The sequence below is a fragment of the Pinus tabuliformis genome, chromosome 1_1 (assembly GCF_031772625.1).
Source record: "Pinus tabuliformis cultivar Carrire ecotype Pingquan chromosome 1_1, CPIR1, whole genome shotgun sequence".
Taxonomy (NCBI): Eukaryota; Viridiplantae; Streptophyta; class Pinopsida; order Pinales; family Pinaceae; genus Pinus; species Pinus tabuliformis.
The window spans coordinates 534,676,268-534,690,739 of record NC_142297.1 but is presented as its reverse complement, the minus strand read 5'-3'; the positions used below and the strand labels follow the sequence as shown (position 1 = coordinate 534,690,739).

The window sequence follows — 14,472 nt, the reverse complement described above, 5'->3', positions numbered from 1 at the left end:
TACCTTAAAAATCATTAAAAATTTATATAAACTAATATAAATTGTTATATTTTTGAATATTTTTACAAAAAATATCTCTTAACATTTTATAGTTTACATATTAGAGACTAGTAATATTCACCAAAATTTCTACACTAAAGATAAATTTCAATCCTTCCCAATTTACTTACTCAAAATAATAAGAAGATAATCACCACGTAAGTGGATAAATATAAAACAAACAACCCTTCACATATGTGCTCATCCAAAAACCACGCTCCAAGATATTGACTAAGAAACCTTATCAAGTGCACAAATCCATGTGTGAAAGTATTCTAGGTTCCAAAAACATTCGCTTGTTTAAGAAACAAGGAGCTCAAAACCATAGACTAAAACCTTAATCCCAAACCATTAGCTTGTATCCATGAAAGTGAAAGGGAAATATTAAAAAAATTACAGTAGAATAAAAAGGGAACGATGAAAAACGTCCCTTGCACACTTAGTATTGGATCACACCTTCCTCACTACTTAGAGGAGTCGGTTTTTTTTCCTTTCAACCACATGGTGAATCGATTACTACCAGTCCTAATCTATGGGAGACCCAGGATCAATCCTCGTAACTACCACTATAACACCAAGAGTACATCCAACTACCGGCAAGTTGATATACTAGGTTCCAAAACCATTCACTTGTTTAAAAAACAAGGAGCTCAAAACCATAGACTAAAACCTTAATCCCAAACCATTAGCTAGTATCCATGAAAGTGAAAGGGAAATATTAAAAAAATTACAGTAGAATAAAAAGGGAACAATGAAAAACGTCTCCCTTGCACACTTAGTATTAGATCACACACTCCTCACTACTTAGAGGAGTCGATTTTTTTTCCCTTTTAACTACATGGTGAATCGATAACTGCCAGTCCTAATCTATGGGAGACCCATGATCAATCCTCATAACTACCACTATAACACCAAGAGTACATTTTTTCCTTTTAACCACATGGTGAATCGATAATTGCCAGTCCTAATCTATGGGAGACCCATGATCAATCCTCGTAACTACCACTACAACACCAAGAGTACATCCAACTACCTACAATTTATACTCAACATCCAACTACCACCAAGAGTACATCCAACTACCTGCAATTTATACTAAGATCTGCCAACATCCAACTACCTGCAATTTAACTACCACCAAGAGTACATCCAACTACCTGCAATTTATACTAAGATCTGCGAAGGCGGGGGTGGGGAATCTTCTTCTCGAGCCACCACCATAGCAGGTCAGTGTACAACGAGATTTGAACTTTTGTCAAACTTATCGTCAAACCACACATCACTGTACTAGAGGAATCGGTTTTTAAGCGACATGAAGTGTGGAAGAAGGGGGTGGGGGGGAAATAGGAGCATGTGAGGAGGAGTCGATTTTTTAAGAGACAAGAAGTGTGCGAGTAGGGGGTGGTGGGAAAAAGAGGGGCATGTGGGGGATTGGGAGGTAAGTGTGGGCATGTAGATTTGGCATCACCCTCTTTCACTCGGGTAATCTTTGCTTTTTAATTTTGTCTTTTGAATTTTGAATTTTTATTTTATTATTATTTTATGTTACATTTATATTTTGATTTTTTCAAATGTCCATAAAAATATGGAATTTTTGTATTCAAGCTTCTGTGATCCATAATCCATAATGAATTAAACAAAGTCTTTCGATACAAATCACACGAGAGAATTTTTTGACCAATGCGTTTAAATTAAAATGATTTTTTCTTCTTTTCATTTAAAATGTTATTTGAAAATACATAATTATTTTCCATATTTTATGGTTATTTTCTCCCTTTCCTTTTCCCCATATATATATATATATACAATCCTTTTTTTTATTATTTTACTTTTTTAAATGGTTTGTTTTTTATGATTCCATTAGTAAGAATATCAATTTTAAAGAGGATGAGTTCATAATAATTATAATTTTATCCCTGTCGAAAAGAAGGATTACTACTAGAAAATTAGTTTTCAATTTGGAAGTTAATTTTAAGATTTTGGTTAATTTTAAGACATTTTGGGCATGGTTTCACATTAAATTTAGCTATTTTTTCACTACCTCCTTTCTTGGAAGAGTCCTCTTTCCAAAAATAGTTAAATGATTAGATACAACTACAAGTCCTTATGGTGTATAGTTTGGTTGTCTTTTATTGTCTTCCTATAAACATCTAGACGTTATGACCTTTTTGTTTTAAACCTTCCCTCTAAACCTAGGGGACTTGATGCTCTAAAGGAATAATTATCTTTTCTTGCAAACACAGTTGAGTTCTTTTTAAAAGGACATCAATATCCTAACTATTGAGGCACAAGGCTTATATATTAGCATTTTTCTCCTTTTTATGACAGGAATTTCCTCATAGTCTTGTTGTTATCTACTTGATGTAACTCTTTATTGCATAATAGAGCTGTCGTGAGAGGTTGATAAATGGAGTTCGTCTGCGCTAGGGTTTCACTGTGTGGGTATGCGAGAATAGGATCAGACGCCAAGATAATTCCCTTAGAGAGCTCACATGGGGTCCCTTAATTTACTTATTGGGTGGGGGCCTGGTCGAGCGTTAAAACCCTACAAGATTGGCCATTTTAGCTTGGCCGAGGATGAGTAAGCAGGCTCTCAATCTAAGGCCGCCATAACCAGCAGGGTGAGCCTGTCGAACTCTAGACAATAGGAGAGGTAAGATGCAAGAAGCGGTCATTCCAGATATGGGCATATGTCATTTCTGAACCAGAGAGATGCTCCTGAGAGAAGGTCCGGAGGGTCTTGCGCTTCCTCTCCCTAATGGTCGAGCCCCCTAAAGGGTCCTAGTGCAAGGAGAGAGATTTATGACTGATCATTATATATGTCATTTCATACATGACCAGAGTGGGCTCATATGTCCGGGTGGGCGTATGTTGAACATTCTAATAGGCAAGGGCAACTTGGATACACACAAAAATTTCAGAAGAAGATGATCATGGCCCTACGGCAGTTTCCACCCTCGAGCAACGAATGCGAAATTGCTCCGTCACGTACGATGCATCATCCTACTCGAGCATGTTGAAAATGGCATACCATTCCTATTGGATTGGTTGAAAATGGTTTTATTGAACAATCTTGTGCAGCTGGTATTGGAGACTCTGAGGAAGGCGTCGGCAAAAGGGTTATCAGTAGCCTTTGCCTACGGGACTCGACGATTCTTCTCCCCGGGACCCCTCTGCGATCACAGTAAACGTTTTGGTCACCGCGATCTTGATCGGACAAATTTCGATTCGCCAAGACATGCAGAGATAATTGAATATCGATAATTCTGCGAAGGTTGGGCGTACGCAATGAACAAATCAGCTCGATGTCACATATCAAGAAAGGTAAAAACTAAATCTGTGTATACCGGGCACAGAACTAATAAGCTCTGTAAGGACAAATGCCCTCTGATCCTAGATTTCCACACCAATTTTCGCTCTGCAACGTCGGATCTGGATCACGGGCTAAGATTTGGCTCAGATGGAGTGACCCCTGTTTCTATCCGCTCCAACAATCGCTCCAAACAGTGTTAACCGCCAAATGGTACATCTAAAGCAGAATAGCATCTCGACAACAAGTTGGACGTAGGCTACAGACATCTGGTAAATCTTTTTCGCTTTCAAATCTTTCTATAAACCCCTGCCAGGAAGTCTTTATTAGTTTGGGTGAATATATCAGAGAGTGATGCAACTTAAGCGTAACATCACACAAAATATTGGATACCCTGCTCATATGCAAAACTTGCTCTACGGGGGAAAATCAGTGCAGGATAATCGGTTCCTAATGGATTATAAGATCCTATCAGCATCCTCCAAAACCCTCAACCTCCGACTAAGAAGAGGCGTTGCGGCGTCCAGTAAAGTAAAAAGTACAGGAGGAGTTTTTGGGAGCGGCACATCTAAAAGAACAGAAGCATATTAATGAAGGAATCTCCTTCAAGAACATCCTACTGGGAAAAAGGGCAGCTACAGAATTATCAAAATAAGTATGTACTTCTCCCAGCCCATACATAGTTGATCAACTGAACTACATTCCAGAGCTAAATATAGACATTCTAGAAACAGATGAGCATTGTGCTACATTTGAATCACACGCCATTGTTTTCCTACTGTTTTCCTACTGTTTCTGGCCAGAACCAACAGATCTTTTTCATTGGATTTTCACTAATTGGACAATACATTGTGAAATACACCTCTGTTCGAAAGGGTTTCTTCATTGTAATATTCTCATCATCGGATGCAACAGATATTATCCTACAGGAAGGACCATGGTTTTGGGGATCCACGGGCCTTTTCATCACGCCTCAGTTTCCAGATTTTGATGCTAATACCATGGTCATCACCAAAATGACGATTTGGGTTTGGTTGCACAATTTCCCTTTACATCTTTGGAACAATCGAGTCCTAGCAAGTATAGGGAACATCATTGAGAATTACATCAAAACAAATACCCAAAAATTGGAGGAAAGAGTCTTCACATTCGCACGAATCTGTGTGGACGTAGATCTCAACTAAGGCTTTACTGGATCGAATACAACTGATCCACAACCAACTTTCAGATGTAGAATCCGAAGGCAAAGAGAGCACCTTCAAAATACGTGTCCTGAAGCCAAGAAAGACACCCAAAGAACGAAGAAAACTGAGAAACAAACCAAAGGTTGGCAATTCCCCCCACCTGAGTCTGAAGAGGAGGACAGCTAAGCAGAGGAAGAATCCATGCCCGATGGGAACAGCCAGACATCAAATTTTCTACAAACACGGGGAAACCTCACAAGACCCAACTGAACCTCGGAGCAATACAGTACAACCAACAAAGATACTGGAAGAAAAAGATACTAGTGGAAACAAACGTATTCATACATAGACAATTCAAATTCAGACAGGATAATGCTAGATCAGAAGTTGGAAATCATCTCTCTCTTGTCTCTTCTCCGTGGTCACAAGGGGAATGGTGCAAGGTAGAGAAAAAGAAAGGGAGAAAAGCCTAACTTTTCTCTTCATTTGTATATTAGTTTGTTTTTTGTATGTTCTGATCATTAGCCATGGGCATACAATGCAATGCTCCTTAGTAGATGCAACATGTAATTTTTTTTCCATTAATAAAACTACTATTTTTTACTTCAAAAAAAATTGTCTATCAGGTAATATGTACTTCATTTCTAAAAACAATTCCTTGTCATATTATAACTAATAATTATATCACATTGCACAATATTTTGCATAATAAGCTCTGCATGAGCATTGCATTGGAGGATAATATCATTGTATTTGTAGATAATGGGTATTTGAATAATGAATTTGCACTTATATTGCATTAGAGAATAACATTATTGTATTTGTTAATAGTACTCGTCAAATCAAACAAATACAATTACATATACAAGAGATGTAACACATGAAGAAAAATCAAGAGCCTTATTAACATATACAAGAGATGTAACACATGAAGAAAAAACAAGAGCCTTATTTGTTAATAGTACTCAACAAATAAAACAAATACAATTACATATGCAAGAAACAAAATTGTGCAAGAGATGTAACACATGAAAAAAAATCAGGAGGTTGTTTCAACAATCAAAGATACCTCCATAGTGAGCTATTAAAAAAAGGCTTAGAATTGATACTTAACAAGTCTGGAAAAAAATTGCCTTTGGTCCTGTGTTTTAGCAACACGTGATATCTGCAAGAATGACCCAAGTTCAAGAATAATGGCGACTTATAGGGTCCTACTGCAAAAAGCTTAGGATCGATGTTTTACAAGCCTTGCAAAAGGAATTGTCCTTGCAAGACCCTTACCGTACATGTTGCAAGCCTTCGAACTAAATAATAATGGAAAATTAAGGATGGCAGAGAGTAGCCATAAGATATGTTACTGAATGCAACGGCATCCTCTCCTTGGTTAAAAATAATAATAAAGAACCCCCATTATTTCCCAGGGAAACAAAAAATTAAAAAGGCCTTTCACATTAATTAGTACTCAGAAAATAGCAACAACAACCACCAAACTTATACAACGAACTCAGAATGTAGAAAAATATCTTGACGAGAAGAATCAACCATAAGAAATGCACGTATATCATAGCTGTTGGGATTCCTTGGCAACAACATGTTAGTTTTCCTAAATTCCTTGGCCTCAACATGTTATTTTACTTTCTGAAATGTTAAAATATGGGGTGAAAGAAGTAAATAGCTCTAGCTAAACAGAAAATGCTCCTAACTTCTCAGAAAATTTCTTTCATCATCCTTCAAATATGTCCACTGCCTATTCGGAAATCTATATGATCCAATAACACTTTAGAACTGTACACGCTAGGTAATCCCTAGACATGACTAACCGAAAATATAGCATGGAACAAAGATGCAGGCGATCGGATGGGAACGGATTAAATGGAATTCCTGCCCCTTGTTTACTTCCTGAAATGTTAGACTATATGGTGGCACAAGGAAATAACTTAACAGGAAATGCCACTCAGTGTCCCAAAGGATTTATTTCCTCATCCCATCTAAGGATCATAAACCCCCGGTTCATTCCCCTAGTTTACTTTCTGAAATATTAAAATATAGGGTGGCACAAAAAACAGCTCTAACGCAACAGAAAATACCACTCAGCGTCTCAGATGGATTTATTTCACCATCCTTGAAAGCATGTTCACTATTTTATGCACCAATGAGCCCAAGGGGATCCTGAGAATGGCACAAATATGCATGCAGTCTGATGGGAACAGATTAAATGGGATTGCAACTATATACCAATAGATATAGTAGTCCAAAGCCCCCATATAATGATCATAAATCCCTGCTCCATTCCACCACCACCCACAAGCCAATATATATATCAGAGGAAACAGAACCAAAAAACCACGAGAGGAACACAAAAATTGCATCAGTTTTATTTTTACCTTAATTAAACAACAACTCGTACCTTAAATTTTGAAAACTACACTAAAAATGGGCTGTAAAATTATGTTCTACCATAGCGTGCAGTGTTTGCAAGTACGGCAGGGAAACATCTCCCCACCTCACACACATATAAGTTCAAGTCTGATTTGGTAGCAAAAGCTTAATGATCAACTTAACAGACATGAGCAGTTTCTATATATAACCAACTCAGACTTGAACTGATATAACGGAAAACATCTTAGATTCCATGCTCACTCCGCCCTAACTCTATGCTGAGCGCCCTCTCTATGTTATGATCCCGTCCATTTATTCCCCTCTAATTCTAGTCGGGCGAATAATTTTAACCGTATGGGCCGACCCCATACGGTATTCTAGTCGACCGAATAATTCTAATTCTAGTCGGGAAGGGGTGGAACTCTATGTGTCGTATTGACTTTCGACTGCTTTAACTGATAATAATTTATCTGTTTGCTTTACTTCACTACTGAATTTCTATCTGTTTGCTTTACTACCATTCCTGCTAGCCATTCACAGCAGCAGAAAAGGCAGCTAGAGCCGAGGCAAAGAAACCAGACAAACAATTGAAAATTTTAAATTAATTGTAAAAAAATACAAAAAACTAGGTGGTCCTTGCATATTCAATCACTACACACTTATCATAATTATTTCATATATGAATTGACTTCTAGAAATTTGGCTAGTTATCTTAAGCAATAGCTGCAGGTTTCTGAATAATTGAGCCTGACCTTGTCCTTCAAGAGGTTTTCGTTCATTATGTCTTCTGACGACCATCTCAGCAGGATATTGACGAATTCATCGGCCACCGTCTCGTATCTGGCACTCTCTTCTCTGTTTTCTTCTATTTCCATGGCTTCTGCTCGATACCAATTGTTCTCAGATCGTAAAATGTTTATCAATAAAACTATAACAAACAACCGGATGACAGTTCAACTAGTGCAACTGAAATAATGCCTGCAACACCATCGAAACTCTCTCTCTCTCTCGCATAGGGAATGCATTGAAGGATGGCATTAAATTTATATCGATGACCTGCACCACTGTTTCATACAAAGTGAGCTGATGCTTTCCATGGTGAGGTGGCGTGACGGGAATGTAGACCTCTACAGATTTCGGCACAAAAAGCAGGAATCTTGTACAGTACGCGAATAAATGTAAGCCTCAACCCGCCGCCTTTGAGCCACCGCTTCGTGCAGTGTATTAATACTGAGGTGATGTTTTCAGGGTGATGTTTAGTAGACTCAATAAACATTAAAAATTTAGATTTGGTTAACAGACCGCGTTATTGAAAAGTTTAGATTTGGTTAACAAACAAACGCATTCCGCGGTCTCATCGAGCATGAATATATAATTTTATATTCAAATTGTATCGGGATAAGCTAAAGGCCAATGATTTGGTCTTTTATTATCACTGAACGTATTCTGGCCAGTGGCCACCGTTTCAGGCGGTGTATTAATATATTAATATTGAGATGATGTTTTCTGGTGAGGACGCTGTTAATGTAATTGATGATCTTGGATAAGAGTAAAATTAAGTATTATAAATATGCTTAAGAGACTGACGCATGCACCATAAATATATAAATTTTTGTTGACATTATACCGAATTAAGCCGAAGGGTTGATGATTTGGTCGTTTATTTGTAGCGATTTTCTGACGATCATTTGATTATTTGGTTCTCTGTTGATACGATTTTATGAAGATCATCTTGTTTTTCATAAGGCAAAACGATATTTCAGCTTAGTAGTGCTTAAGTTGTTTAATTTATTTTTATATTAAAAATATAATTTAAAGTAAAAAAAAAAATATTATTTTATTAAAAATTATATTGCTTAATTTCAATAATAATAAAAATGCTAAAAAAAAATTATCTGATATATTATTTTGACTATATTTCAATATTATTTTCTTAACTTATATTTTTAACACATTTTATTTCTATTACAAATTGTATTGTTTAATTTCAATAATAGTAAAAAAACTAAAACACTCTATTATTAAATACACCATTTTGATTACATTTCAATATTATTTTCTCAATATATATTCTTAACACATTCCCAACACAGAAATATATCCTTTTTAGACCTAATACCCTGCCTTGCATTCAAATAACATAGATGAAATGTCTTCATTGAATTCTAGGCAATCACCACCACCTCTCACCTACGCTTGTATTTTAGAAAATGCATAATCTATTTACCTCATTATTGCAGACTAAAATAGGACAACCTTCCTTCCATTAGTGTTTTTTAGTCCCTGCCATCTGGCAATGGCCAGGGACTATAGGAATCAGTTTTGTTTAATTTAGCATTAATTCGAAGTAATGTTTCGGTGAATGCGTTGGTTTAGATCAAAGTTTAAAAATGCCGTGTGCCCTCCGTGCCAGGATGACCAAGGTGCTCTGGACTACCATCTTATTTGGCCTCTTCCCGAGGCGGGAGAGGCCAGAGCTTAGGCTAAGGGAAATAGGCATGTATATTATCGCTGACCGTCAGAGGAATTCGGGTATTAATGTTAGCGTTTCTTAGCATTAGTTTGGAGTGTTTGGAATTTTAATTGTTACCAATTTTGATTTGAGCGTATTTGATTTGAGCGTATTTGCAGGCAGGTGTTCTGCATGCAGGGGCAGCTGGCAGGGGCAGCTGTCAGTGCATGGAGCTTAATCTGGATCAGGTAGGGTATAACCTTGCGGGCGGTTTCACCTTGCTCTCCCGATGGTCTTCGTGCAGGTCAAGTTATCCGGGGTTGCTTACCATCAGACTTCACTCTTAGCTGTTTGCGCATATCATAGGCATCCTCGCCATCAGCATAGTACTTAGCCTCAATATCGTGAATTTTATAGCCCAGTGTTTGGGTATACAGGTGAAACGCCGCCCGGTTGCTCTTGCGGACATGGAGAGAAACATACTCTGCCCCAAAAACCTTCTGCATTGCCTTCTGGGCTGCGGTCATGAGCTTCGTCGCAAGGCCCAGTTTGCGGTGCGTACGCAACACAGCCAGAGAGGTTATGTGGCCGTGGCATTCCGTGGACTCCTCTTCCATTTTCGCCAGAACATAAGCCACAATTTTCTTGTTGTAATCCTCGGCCACGTACAGAAGCTGCGGCCATGAGAGGATGTGGTAGAAGTAATACTTCATCTGGTAATTCTCCGGCAGACACATCAGATTGCATGTCTGCATTGCCAGCAGGTCATCTATAGTGGCTTGACGAATGCAAACCATGGCTACAAACCACGGTGGGTATTAGTGTTTTCTGTTAGATACTTCTTCTCCTGGTTTTTTTATTCTGTGAAGATGGAACACATCTCAATCATCTGTGTCAAATTTGCACTAAAAACATTCTGTGACTATTGATTGTATTTCTTACATCAGGCAATTTACAAGCTTCTAACAACCAAAATCCAAGCAAACAAACGAAAAAAAAATTCTCGACTTTGCCTCAATCTACGAAGCTAACGCAAATGGCATAAATTACGTCAAGCTTCTTACCTTTAATTTTGCTTGCTCCCTCCGGTTATCCCAGGATAACTGCCACTGAGGGATCAGACTTCCGCTTTGCAGGATAGGGTTTCACGAAGACGAACCTGCTTAACCAAAAGGAATGGATCATTTTCTAAATGAAATTTACACATCATGTTTAATTAATATTTGCTTTACTTGATATTAGCATCGCCTGGGGTTTTTGGGCAGCCTCAGTTCTGCTACTTGTATCTACTGTAGCCCCAGGTTTCCGGTCAGCCTCGCTTTTGCTTGTAGTATCTGCAGGCTTCTGGGCAACCTCCATTGCCCATTTTGCTTGTAGCATCTCCCGCAGCCCCAGGCTTCTGGTCAGTCTCTCTTCTGTTTGTAATATCTGCTACAATCGCGAGCTTCTTCTGGTCAGCCTCGATTTTGCTCGTCGTATCTCCCATAGCCCGAGGCTTCTGGGCAGACTCAACTTTGCTTGTAGCGTCTCCGGCAGCCCCGGGCTTCTGGTCAGCCTCGGTTTTGTTCGTCGTATCTCTCACAAGTCCAGGATTCAGGGCAGCCTCCATTTTGCTTGTAGTATCTCCCGCAACCCCAGGCTTCTTCTCAGCCTCACTTTTGGTAGTGGTATCTGCCACAGCCCCGGTCCTCTTGTCAACCTCGGTTTTATCCATACAACTCCAGCATTCAAGTCGGAAGTAGCAGTGCTTACGAGTGAGGATGCCCAGTCTCGGAACTGAGATTATGAATCTGAGCCTGCTTCCTCAACTGCCTTTTCTTTTGCTTTTGTAGAAGACTGGCAAAATGGTTGACCCCGACTTAGGCAAAATACATAAGCAAGGTTTGGTAGCATTCGGTAGCATGGTCTGGTTCTCTTTGTCACCTCTACTAGAGACGAGCGAATGACTGGTTCCTGGGATTCTGAAAACGAGACGAATGAATAGTTCTGGTCCTTGTATAACAGGATAACTCACAAGGGTGATCAGGTACCGACCTGCAAGCACATTCATGCCGTTCAAGGAAGCTCGGAGAAAAGTACCGCCCTCATCAGTTTTTTCATTATTTTCAAGTTCCACAATACCAATAGCATGGTCTCCCCAGTACTCATTTTCTTCATATTCTTCTTGAGGATGTCTCTTCCTTTGAATGAGCAGGGGTTCCTTTAAACCTGTATTTGAATTCTCCATCCCATTCGCTTCAGGCAAGTGTTCGAATGGGCTGGGAGTGTTGGCAGCTGGATGAGACAAACCTAGAAGGCCATGAAATTGAAACTGGTGCACGTGCAGTGGACAGTTGGATTATCCTTCTGCCTCCTGTATTGACATATGACCATGATACAATGTTAAGTGGCATGGTTTAGTCCCTCCATGCTATCCCACGGAGAAGGAGGTGAGCCATGTGGCCCTCATGGGGCCCACATGGACGTGTTTTAATTTTTAGTTTTCCAAGAGCTTCGTTTCCTTTTAATGCTAAATTACATCACTAATATACCCTCTTTGGTCATTTCAGGTTATACTTCTTTTACTCGTGTACAACTACCTGGTCAGGGTTAGCTATCGCTGCTTTTCGGTGCAACTAAATATATCTACGTCATGTTTTGGTCTCTGTCTCATTTGTTTAAACTAATCTTCACTTGTCTGTTCTCCTGTATCTATAAAATCTCTTTCTTAGCCCTCAGAGATTGCAGTGGAAGAAAGTTGGCTCGGAACTGAGAGAGAGATTGTGTTAGCTTGCTATGGCTGTGCAAAAGGAAACAACCAATGACAGTTTGAGCTCTTTGCTTTGCAATGGGGAACGTGATTTCCTGATCAGAAATAATGGAGACAAGGTACGATTGTTATACTTATAGTCTCTGTTATCATTTATTTTGCTGCAACATTGCATTTTTGTATTGAATCCAATGTAATCTACAGGTGAAAGTTGGAGAACTGGAAGGGAAACAAGTGGGTCTGTACTTTTCTGCCCATTGGTGTCCTCCATGCAAGGCTTTCACCCCCGTTTTGTCTGAAATCTATAAAAAGTTATTGGAGAAGGGGGACTTCGAGATTCTCTTCGTTTCTGCGGATTTTGATGAGAAGTCATTCGAGGAATACCACCACACCATGCCATGGCTTGCCCTGCCATTCTCAGATGGTAATACAAGGAAGAAGCTTAATGAGGCCTTCCAGGTTGATGGCATTCCGTGCCTTGTTTTTCTGGACAGAGAGGGCAGAGTTATAACGACTGAAGGTGTGGAGATCATTGAAGAATATGGGGTTGAGGGATGTCCATTCACCGCAGAGAGATTTGATGAGCTGAGGGCGAAAGAGGAAGCCTTAAGGGCTGCATAGACTGTAGAGTCTCTTCTGGTGTCTGATGAACGAGATTTTGTCCTTGCCCATGGAGGAAGAAAGGTGGGTGTTTTCCCTTTTTGGCTTGTGTTTTTCTCTGCCAGCAAGTCTGGATTTGGGTTCTTTATGAGAATGTAGGTATGATTCATGAAAGCATGTATTGAATTGGGCTATTGAACTTGAAAATCTAGAAATAAATTATGTATTCATTAAGTCTATTGAATACATGTATTGAATTGGGCGATTGAGTTTCATTGGCTCCTGTAAGGGTTTAGGAAAAATAGATGCACAGATTTTATTTCATGATGGCCTTATTGTCACATCTCTCAGGGTATGAATTTGGGTTGTTTTCACGGTGGATTCTTGTTATTAACTATTAAACCACAAGTAGACATGGACTCTAGTAAAAACTCGGTACTCTTGTGGGTGATGCTAATCATTTTTTCATGTTTTGATTCTTGAAACGGGTCCCGATAGCTGAGCTTGTGGAGAAGACAATTGCTTTGTATTTCTCTGCCCATTGGTGCCCACCTTGCCAAGCCTTCACACCAAAGCTTGTAAAGGTATACAACGAACTCAAGGAAAGAGGAAAAGACTTTGAGATTGTTTTCATCTCTAGTGACAGGGATGAAGAGGCTTTTGAAGATTACTACAAAAGCATGCCATGGTTAGCTCTTCCATTTGGAGATAAAACTAAGAAGGATCTCATGCGGCTTCTCCGTGTTATAGGCATTCCATCGTTGATTGTGGTGGGACCAGATGGAAAAACTGTCGGACTGCTACTTATATCTGCCTTTTCCTGTATATATAGGTCATGTCTATTTTCCTCTTTGTAGCTCAAACGACATAGGTAATAAATAGTGATATGTAACTAGTTCAAATCCCATAGTAGTAAGATGAGCTATCCGTATGTCTGCATCTAAGTGCACTATTCTTTGTACTTCCCTCAGTCAGCATGCTAACAACACTCAATGCACGGATATTCTTGTTGTTACATTCATTCTGCTTGGCATTTTTGCAATTCTTGGTTTGGATGTCCACTTCCTGGGTCAGAGTGACCAGAAGGGAGTCATCAAACAAAGAACAGTTGTCATTTATGCTAGACTCGCCAACTGATTCTTCAATAATAGCAGGTCCAAAGTCTGCTTCCTCTTCTTTATGTTCCTGTTGATTGCTAACTGTTTCCTTGGCTGATATCCCAGCAATAGTATCATCCCTAACTTTTGTACATGCCTTTTTATTTCCACTATATTCACCTGGTGAGTGACCAGTGCTACTCTCCTGACCATTGCTACTCTCCTCTTCATTAGAACTCAACAGAGCATCTAAATCAGCAGTGTTTTCATGTAGCTGAGTCTGAGAATCTCCAGAGTTTCCTTTGCTAAATACACCACAGCTCACACGAATTGCCTATTTTCCTCTGTTCCCTATGATTCCCGTAGGTCATTCACTAAATACACGCCTAATATAGTCATGTCTATTTTCCTCTTTGTAGCTCAAACGACATAGGTAATAAATAGTGATATGTAACTAGTTCAAATCCCATAGTAGTAAGATGAGCTATCCGTATGTCTGCATCTAAGTGCACTATTCTTTGTACTTCCCTTAGTCAGCATGCTAACAACACTCAATGCACGGATATTCTTGTTGTTACATTCATTCTGCTTGGCATTTTTGCAATTCTTGGTTTGGATGTCCACTTCCTGGGTCAGAGTGACCAGAAGGGAGTCATCAAACA

General features: G+C 39.2%; 2 pseudogenes across 1 annotated transcript; one reads left to right on the top strand and one right to left on the bottom strand.

Annotated features, from left to right (window-relative positions):
* The window catches only part of LOC149214146 (N-terminal acetyltransferase A complex catalytic subunit NAA10 pseudogene), a 47,772-nt pseudogene extending 37,595 nt beyond the window's left edge, over window positions 1-10,177 (bottom strand).
* A 1,962-nt stretch (window positions 10,178-12,139) lies between these two features.
* On the top strand, window positions 12,140-13,039 carry LOC149214145 (putative nucleoredoxin 1 pseudogene; annotated as a pseudogene). Its single transcript, XR_016250056.1, has 2 exons — window positions 12,140-12,232; window positions 12,318-13,039. The product of XR_016250056.1 is annotated as a putative nucleoredoxin 1 pseudogene (transcript).
* The last annotated feature ends 1,433 nt before the right edge of the window (window positions 13,040-14,472 follow it).